The following is a 9,954-nucleotide window of genomic DNA, read 5'->3' as shown; positions in this document are numbered from 1 at the left end:
TTCCACAAGCCAAGGTCGAGGCCTTGAGCTCCAAAAATGGGCAGTGCATGCTGGGAAAGCGAGATTTGGATCAAGGAAGCCCAAATATGCCCAATGGTAGTGAGAAATCGAATAGATCTGAAGGATAGTGATATGCTGGGTGCATATTTAAGTGAATGATGATGCATGCGAGTGAAAAAGGTGCAGGAATCAATCAAACTGAAGGAAAACAAAGCATGTGGAGAGAGTCGCCACAATGATGACCGTTAGTGCAAAAACTAGGTGATGCATGCAACACTTGGGAAAGGTAATGAAAAACTTAAAAAAAAACTTCTACAAGATAAAAAATGCCAACGATCGTTCAACAAAATGAGTGAAACAACACTCTCACAAGCTAAACAAACAAAAGTGACAGAAAAAGCAGGAAAAGACTAGAAAAGCAAGACTTACCCGGAAAAGAAACGACGATCGCACCGAAGGTTCCTTGATCTCCTTGGGAATGCCAAAGCTCCAAGATCAAATGTGAAAATGAGCTCTAGCTGCACCGATTAAATATATTTGGTCAATTTAGGGTTTATGACGCGAAGGCCAAAATCAAGGAAAAAGTGACACTTGGCGACAATTTCCAAAATAACTCAAGTGTCTCCTCTGGGCTGCTAAAAATAGATCCCTATTTTCTAGGGATGCTTTTTCGCTTTTTTTCTTTTTGATTTTTTGGGAAAAATATGCCATGCATTGTAGGAGAGATTGTGTAGTTCTGGGAAGGACTAGGAAACTCACTGGCTCATGCACTAAGCAGCTTCTGAGGGAGAAGCTTCTGTGCAATTTTTGGGCTGAGTGGCTCTGAGCTGCCTCTCATGCTCTGCACAGTTTCCCAGTTGAAGGTTAGATGTCAACTAGCTCTGCGTAATTTTGGAGCTGAAGGCTCACTGTTAACTTGGAATGCACAATTCCCGAGAGCAAGGCTGGTTGCCCTCAAGGATTGCGCAATTCACTAAGGCAAGCCTGGAACCAGGTTGAAACCAAGTCAAGAGATCGGCTTATGGGTTAGATAGTAAAGCAAGTAAGAAAACACAAGCAAAAATGCAAAGGATGAAGCTCAATCAAAGTGCAAGTACCCAAGTTAGTGCAAGATCTACTGTGATTTAGGAGGGAGGCTCCAAAATGAAGCATAGGAAAAATTTTGGAGGGTGGTTGTAGTTGCTACAACACCAAGGAGAAATATCAATTTTATTCATTTTGAAGAAAATCACATATTGTAGATGCTAAAAATTCATATGCATAAAATAACAGATCCTCATGACCAAGATCAATAAAAACTCATCAGAGAGTTACCTTATTCTACTCTTTCCTACCTTTATTTTTTTCCACTTTCCGCCAAGCACTAGAGTTGGGTGTGGATGATACAATTTTCATTTGACTCTGTTTTACATTTGACAAGATTTCTTTGTCAGAATCCGAACATTCTGATGCATGAGTTCATTCTTCTATTTTATATTATATTAGCATCTTCATAAAAATATTCTTCATTTGCATCGATAACTCCTTCAACTACATCCCAAATGGCGTTGGCTTCTAGAATTGGATCTTTACCTTCTTCTAGCATTTTTTCTCCCTCTTTATCTTCCTCATCATCTATAGAAGAAATCTGACCACCAGGAGAAGAAGGAGGATGATTCCTATTACAAAACAACCTATAAGGCCTTTTAGATGATGATTTTCCCCCATATTGTTCTTGAGGTTAGTGATGTCATTAGTAAGGTTCCTTACTAATCTATGCAATCTTTCCATATCAAAAGCATCATTGTATTTCTGATCCTATTTGAAAGTTACCTTTTTTGTAAGAGGAGAAAAATTTTCCATTTCAACAAGTGCCTTTGTAGCAATACTTAACATTTTCTTCTCGACCTTCACAACTTCTTGCATTACTTTTGTTAAAACTATTTTATCATCCCTTTTCACAAATATTGCAATGGAAGTTAGCAATGCGGTAGTGAAAAATCCAATTTGAACAACTGTAACACATTTGAAAGTTTTAGGAATTTTATTTAAGGAAACAAACATTTGGTTGAAATATTTATTTATTTTCCTTATTATGCATTTTATCCTTGATAATTCCATGTCTAAGGTTGCAGCGGTTTTTTCATCACCATACTTTTTATTGAAGATGTCTTCAAACTCATCCCAACTATGAATTGAATGACCAGGTAATGCAAAATAGCAAGTTGAGGCCTTTTCCTCAAATGTGTAAGGGAATAATATGAAAACAAAATCCTCATTTTATATACCCATAAGATTACATGCTAACATGAACTATATATTGTGGTCTTAGGAGCTTCTCTATTATTCAGATTGAATTTAGGGAGAAATTTCTCAGGATGTTTAGGTAAATCATGTTGAACTCGGATGTTTACTGCACTTGGTGATAACCAAGGTCTTCGTGATTTTTTTCCACCAACTCTAAACATGAGTTGAGGTGGTGTAAGTGTTTTAGAAGGGGTTGAAGAGTGAGAAGATAGTGGTTGGTAGGTAGGACTTTCATGCAATGAAACAAATTAGTTGTTTCTTCTTCCAATATGGACTCTTCTATTTTTGGTTCAATCTGAGGATGCTCGCCTTTAGTGGGCAAGGGGAATTCTAATGGTTTTCATCAACTTTGATTACTATGATCCCTTTTAATAATTCTAAATTGGGGAGCAAAGGAACTATCTTTGTGTGAACCAACTAATTGAGAAGAGCTTTATCCAAAAAAATGTTAAATTTGTTTTCTGATATTTTGTATTTCATGATATGCTTTAACTGACTAATCTAATCATAGGTTTGATCTATGTGGGATGCTTAAAGCTGATTCACGGGTTGAAGGTGATGATTATCTTAGTGAATGAATATTAGTTATGGGAATTTATTGTGCCATTCGTCATTAGATGGCCCTCCCTCTAGCGCCAAAAATTGATGCTTGGAATATACCAAGCCAACAATCGAATAATTCACACAATCAAGGTCCCAATCATACCTATACTCGTTTCGGTATGGTGATCCTCACTGGTATGTGGGCCCAGTTTCCACTTAAAGAATTTGGTCCTGAAAAGGATATTTTCTTGGAGATTATACTAACATGTGATAAATGTAGGAAAATAATGTTAATGAATATGATGAAAGTTTGCAAATTATCTATTCTAACTATCAATTATCTATCATGGGAGTTATCTAATATAATGTATGAATGAGTTGAATATGAAATAAGTCGATAAATAGATAATTAAACTATAACAATGTTTAGATATGATTGTAGACAACATGTAGAATAGATATATAGTTAATTGGAACTAAATATAGCTACAAGATTCACAATGAACATTTTACTTAATCAATTATAAAGATTCTGAACAGATTAGCAAATAGAAATAGTACAAACACTATTCTTATACACAAATAAAAATATTAATCAATTAAGCAATAGGAATGCGATTTCATAATATCAAGAAACAAACTAGGTAAAAATACCACATTAGCTCCAAGCAATGACAAAGTGGAAATATTTGTTGGCTCTTTATATCTCTTCAAAATAAATCATTACAACAGTGCAAAAACATATTTCTTTAAAAATCTATAACCCTTAGCAAGTTCATGGCGATCTCTTTAAATTATATTACGAAATATCCAAACAAATAAAGCGTATAATTTCGTTACAACCAAAATGATTTGGAAAACGTAAAATATAAAATGAAGGATAGGCCTGTGGAAAATTTGAGCAGAGAAGGTAAATCATTTTCAGAATGTGGATAATAGGAAAGCTTCCATGTGTGGTTTCTATTATGAGTGTACTTTTAGAATGTGAGAGATTAGGCTTTGTGGATTCCAATGGATGTTGATATGGCATTCAAAGACTTGATTCTCCAAATATGGCAACTCCTGTAAGATTCTAGAAGCAATTTTCTTGGTCGAAAGATAATAACTTTGTGGCTTGACCAAGAACCCAGAGACAACCTCGAGGTGTACCTTTTCCCAACATTCGATTTGTTTATGAAAATATAGCCTGCACCTTTTCACAATGATGAGGTCCTATACCTTGGTGGATTCATCTATGAATGGGGCATGAAGCATATCAACCTCTTTGAATATTTGAACAGTTGCATCAATAAGAGAGGTGTGAGATTGTTTTGCATTCTTCACTAAATATTTTAAGCTCTGTAAATTTGCCTTTCCACTTTTCAAGGCAACTTTTTCTTTCAGTTTATCAACATTTGAGATTTCTGGTAGGCTACTTGGAGGAGTCTTGGCCATACCTTGCTAAGACATTAGTTGAGGAAGGAGTTCTTTAGCTTGACTAAGTTTTGCAACATTGTTTGCAATATCATTGAAGTATTTTTTGATTAAGCTCTATTGTGTCTAAAATAACTCAGATTCTTGCAAAACTTCTCTTGTGCTTGAAAAGAGAAGTTCCTTATTGATTTGCAAAGTCTCCTCCTTGAATTTCTCAAGACTAATCATATTACCATTGAGTTTATTGACCTAAAGTTGTAACTCTCCAATTTGTACATATTTTCTCTATTATGAAGTAATGATAAACTTTATTCACTTTGGAAAGCTCAATCTTCAATTGTTGTTCTAATTCGTTCATTTGTTGAGCATGTTGATGTTAGCTTTTAGAGGCATTCAATCTCACTTGTTCATTTAACTAAGTATCCTTTTGATATATTTTCTCTTCTAATTGCAACACCTTTTCATGCTTCTTTAAAATAAATTTCCTTAATTTGTTGACTGACCAAATATTTGTTGTTGTAAAAGCTCCCATTAAATTGATAATTTCCCTGCAAATCGTTCATCATTGTGTTTGGAACCATGCCAAATTAATATTTGTTGTGGTGCAGGCCCTTGCACTTGATCAAATTTTATTTTCTAGGTTTACCCTTAAAAATTACCCTCTTTTTAGGGCTGAAGAAGTAACTAGTGTGAGTAATTTACTCTATCTCAATTTGTGACAAAGAATTTACCATAATAGTGTTGTAGGGTACATTTGCAGGTACAAAAGCCAAAGGATTTTTAGATAGAACTCCCAAGGTAATGATGCTTGTTTCCTCCTCTATATGTGTGCTTTTGTAAGGAGAGTTCAATTCTAGTTATGTCTGTTGTATAGGTAACACTATGCTAGGAGTAGTGGTAGAGGACTAGGAGGCACTTGTTATTTTGTTAGAGGCTTAACTTCTTTGTTTTTTGTGCTTGAATTTTCTTTAATTGGTTTTTTGACCATGATACATGTCATAACCAAAGCTATAGAATAGAACCTGTGTCCATCACCTCTCCTATCTGGCGTATCCAAGAACCTGCCATCTCTGATCGTGTCATCCCTATCCAACTTGTGTCCACCATGAGACCTATTGCCATATGCCCCATTAGTCCTATCCTCCTGCCCATGGATGATCCTAAGCGGTCCCTATCTCTACAATTCTGACAAACTCTGAAGGATTACTGCATTAACTTATGCTTGTTTCTCCTGTGCCTGAATTATTATGTCATTATCTACTTTGTAACTTCTTATTTCTACCTTCAAACTTCTCAATGTGTTTGGTAAGTCAGAGGCGTTCCCACCGCCATGCTACTCATCTGATCCATAAGGAGAGTCTTATGAATTGTAGTCTACCATCTTGCTAGTCATCTTTGATCTTCTTCCTACAAGTATACCATGTCAACTTAAACCAAAACATAACATAATAAACATACCTCAGTATAGTTCAAGGGAGGATATCTCATTTGCAAGATCAACCATATTAGTGCAATACATGTATAAACATAATCATATAAGTACATAAATATCATTTCAACCATTATCGAGTTATCATGCATGACCATACTACCCACATACCATGATCTCATGCATGACAACTATAACCATGTCAATGTATGCATAATGACGTATAGACACTGACATGCATAACAAGTGCATAACCGACACACACTCATGACAAATACATCCAACAACAACACCATCAACTTTCACATGGTGACACAACTACAACCATGCCTACAAAACAAGTACATATACCACAAGCATAAAGGACACATATGCAACTGACATGTATGCATGACCAACACATTACACCCATCTAGTCCAAGGGGTGAACCATGCTCTGATACCACTCTGTAACACCCTCCTCCCACATACCACCCAGTCCCAATTACATAAGTAGATGGTAAACATGTGATAGAGTTACTATTCTGTGATTCAACTCCCCATGTATAGTTAAGTAAGACGAATCGACCAAAAAAACCAAATTGACCTTTCTCAAGAGCTACAAAACCTTCAAGAGACAACCAACCCTTCAAGTGCCAAAGCCCTGAGAAAAAATTTTCATTTTGCTGAGCTAGACCCCCAGTCATGCCCATGACAAGCCATGCATGCAATTGAGACCCTCTAGTCACTCCCATAGCAAGGCATGCATGCGACTGTGGCCCATTTCATGTAGTTTTGAGCCAGCTAGGTCTCAGGCCTCTGCCCATAACTTCATGAAATTTACAGAAATGATAAATAACAATGAATTAAAGCTACTAATGCAAACATTGGTACAAGGACTTGACTTGAACCCTACTAGCCATGATAGACATTTCATCAAACATATCACAAACATGTCATCTACAGGTCATAACCAAAGATCTGAGTGTAGGGGTCTCATACTTATATGAGAATCATCAAGAAGAATTGATGCCTTATCATCTATTAGGTCATATATTCATTCACATTTCATGTACTAATCAAATCATGATGAGAGACATAAACAAAGTCTGCCAGGAACCATGGTTATAACCAACATATAATCAACAAAATAACAAGAGTAGAACAACCATAAAAACCACATATTAACAAGTACATTTACACATGAAATACAAAAGGAAAATGAGTTCTTATTAATGTATGCATAATCCAACCAAGTCAGGGACTTCCATGAACCACCCGACCATAATTTGGGCTAAACCAAATATTTCTTTCAACCAATCAACCTCGTGCCATATTCCAAGCATGAATGTGGGACTCACAACAAAGCCATCCAAGGCTGTCTCAGGATTTATTTTATATCACACTAAGGGATCCCTAGGCTAGAAACCCTCATCAATTCAACGAGTCTTTACCGCAATCCGACCAAATTACTAGGCCCTAAACAAGCATGGATGCTTTTGGATCTCTCCTTTTGGATCTATCCATCTAAACTGTGAGGAATTTTTCTGTCTCCACCTCTAGGCTTTACCATATATCTAGTCATTCACCAGTTGAGGATTCCTAGGCCTAATGAGGGCATACACAATCATGACTTTCCACAATCCCACCTTCACTGATCCAGGGATTCCTAGGCCTCGTGTTTCTCCTGTAAGACCACCCCCACTCAGCTTCGAATCCATCTGATATTCCAAATCAACCAAAACAAGAGAGCCCCATTAAACTATGGCTATCCAGAAATGGCAAGGCAAGGTTGAGAACCATTTCATACCTAGAAAAGCCCATGCTAAAGACATCAAGAGAACCAAAAATTCACATGCATGTACCATGCATTCCAAAACTAGAAAGGAAATCATACATGCAATTCAACACCTATAAGTAATCCCAATGTAGCCGCTTGAATCCTACTTTTCCTTGCTTCCTATTTCATTCTTGTCCTTCCTTTGCCTTATTTTCCTCCAATGCTGGAGTGCTCCAAGAATACTCTAAGTGTCTAAGAGTATGAGAGAGAGAGAGTAGAGAGAGCTAGATCCAAAACTGAACTGAGAAAAGTTTAAACTAACAAAAGATTGTGAACTGATCCCCAGACACATTTTTATTAATGACGCCTCTATTTTCTTCAATTTCCATTATTTTCCTCCTCACATGAAAACATGTGACCTTTCACCTTCCTTGTCTCCTAATTCCTGTTATTTTCATAAATAAAATTCTAATTAATGCCACTTTCCCTTCTCAAAGCCTGTGCCATTTCCTTTGCCAATTTCCTTAACCATAGTAAACCAAATAAACACCCACACTAGGATGTTTTGACCAACATTCATCTTGGATTACGTGACCCATGACCTTGGTTATTATTTTGCCTTTATTAACTTTATTACATGGAATTTGGACCAGGGTTGTTACACTTCTATTACATTTCAAATACCATGGGTAAATACCATGGTTTATAAAATCCATGGGTGAATACCATGGGACAATATAATAAATTATGACACCCTGAGATATAATAAAGTACGACACCATAGGTAAATATGATAACATGGGTAAATGCCATGGGTGAATACCATGGGTGAGTGTCATAATTATGATGGTAAAATTGAAATCATCATGCGATTAGATTCTCACTTTAATATTATGATTTATTTTGTTTATTATCATGCATTATCCATGTTTTAACAACAGAAAAATAACTATTAACTGTGGTTATTATTTTCCACTTGAATCATAGACCTTCTTAAGTCATTGAAGAATACAAAACATTTGGCCACATACACACCTCTTTCAAGTCTACTTTTCTCTCCATAATCCTAAAGTATGACGTCCCCTCCTCCTTTGATGATTTCCACCCTATATCACCTTGAAAATGTATCTACAAAGTCATATTCAAAACAATTTCCCTTATCCTCAACCCATCCTATCCAATTCGATCTCCAAGGAACAATTTACTTTTTTGGAGGGAAGACAAATCCATGAAGCCATAGGTATTGCTCGAGAGGGACTTTATAGTCTAAAACAACACCACTTGAAGGGTGCCATACTTACCCACCCGGGCTTCAAATTGACTTTGTAAAATAGATCACGAGTTTAATTCTTCAGCCTCCTTTGTTATCGTCATTAACAAATCTACCTTCATTTTCTTCAAAGCTGGATGAGGATTCAGGAAAGGATGTCCCATTCACCCCTCATTTTTCTCTTAGTTGGGGAAGGTCTTAGCAAATCTCCGGAAGATGCTCGAAGAAGGAATGGTCTTTAGGGCCTCAAGGTAGCCCCCACTCTTCATATTACTCACCTTCTTTTTGTTAACAACATCCTTATTTTTAGCGATGGATCACGTAGGGATGTATGAACAATAAAAGAAGTTATTTCTCTCTTTGAGTCTACCATGGGAATGGTTACAAATGTTCTTAATCATCCATCACTCCTTTTGGCCTCAATGAGGGTGAGTTGAGACTCCATCTACATTATTTTCCTTTCAATTTGGCCAATCTGAAAAATGGTTTCAAATATTTGGGTTCCTCCTCAACTCAAATTCCTACACCAATGATAACTGGAAATGGCTTCTATCCAAAATTGAAAAAAGGCTTAAATCTTGGAGTATACATTGGTTATCTAGGGCTAGTCACTTAGTGCTAATCAAATATTTCCTAGAAGCCATTCCAGTCTACTGAATGTCACTATCCTAGATACCAAAGGAAACCCTCAACAAATTTCAGAAATATTGTTACAATTTTTATGGGTTGGCACCTCTAGGCAATTTGATTTTCCATGGGTAAAATGGACTAGAATTGCCACACCCAAGGTGTGGGGGGGTTGGGGTCTGAAACAACTACCCTATTTCTCCCAAGAATTGGCAATTGGAGGCTTCTCTCTACTCAAAGTATATGGACCTCTGTAGTTTATAGGAAATACATCTCCCCTTTGTCCCTCAAGGATTGGAGACAAAGCACCAATAAAAATAGGAAAAATGCCTCCATTATCTAGAGGGCCATGATTAACTTTTTCTCCCTCATTGAAAATGGACTTGCTTGGAGAGTCAGGAAGGGCACCCATCTCCACTTGGGAATTGATCCATGGGTTGATAAAAATAATTCCCATTGCCTTCCAGAGGATTTAATTTCCTCGCTACATGAAAATGGGCTCTTCACTGTTAATCAGGCCATGAATCCCAATCAAAATCCTATCAAAGATAAAAAAAAAATGGCTATTTGGGGTCCATATGAATTTACCTCAACATTTCAAAAGACACTAGTCAACCTAAACCAGTG

This window comes from Pinus tabuliformis, chromosome 1_2 (assembly GCF_031772625.1).
Source record: "Pinus tabuliformis cultivar Carrire ecotype Pingquan chromosome 1_2, CPIR1, whole genome shotgun sequence".
NCBI lineage: Eukaryota > Viridiplantae > Streptophyta > Pinopsida > Pinales > Pinaceae > Pinus > Pinus tabuliformis.
Note: the sequence above shows the minus strand (reverse complement) of the source record.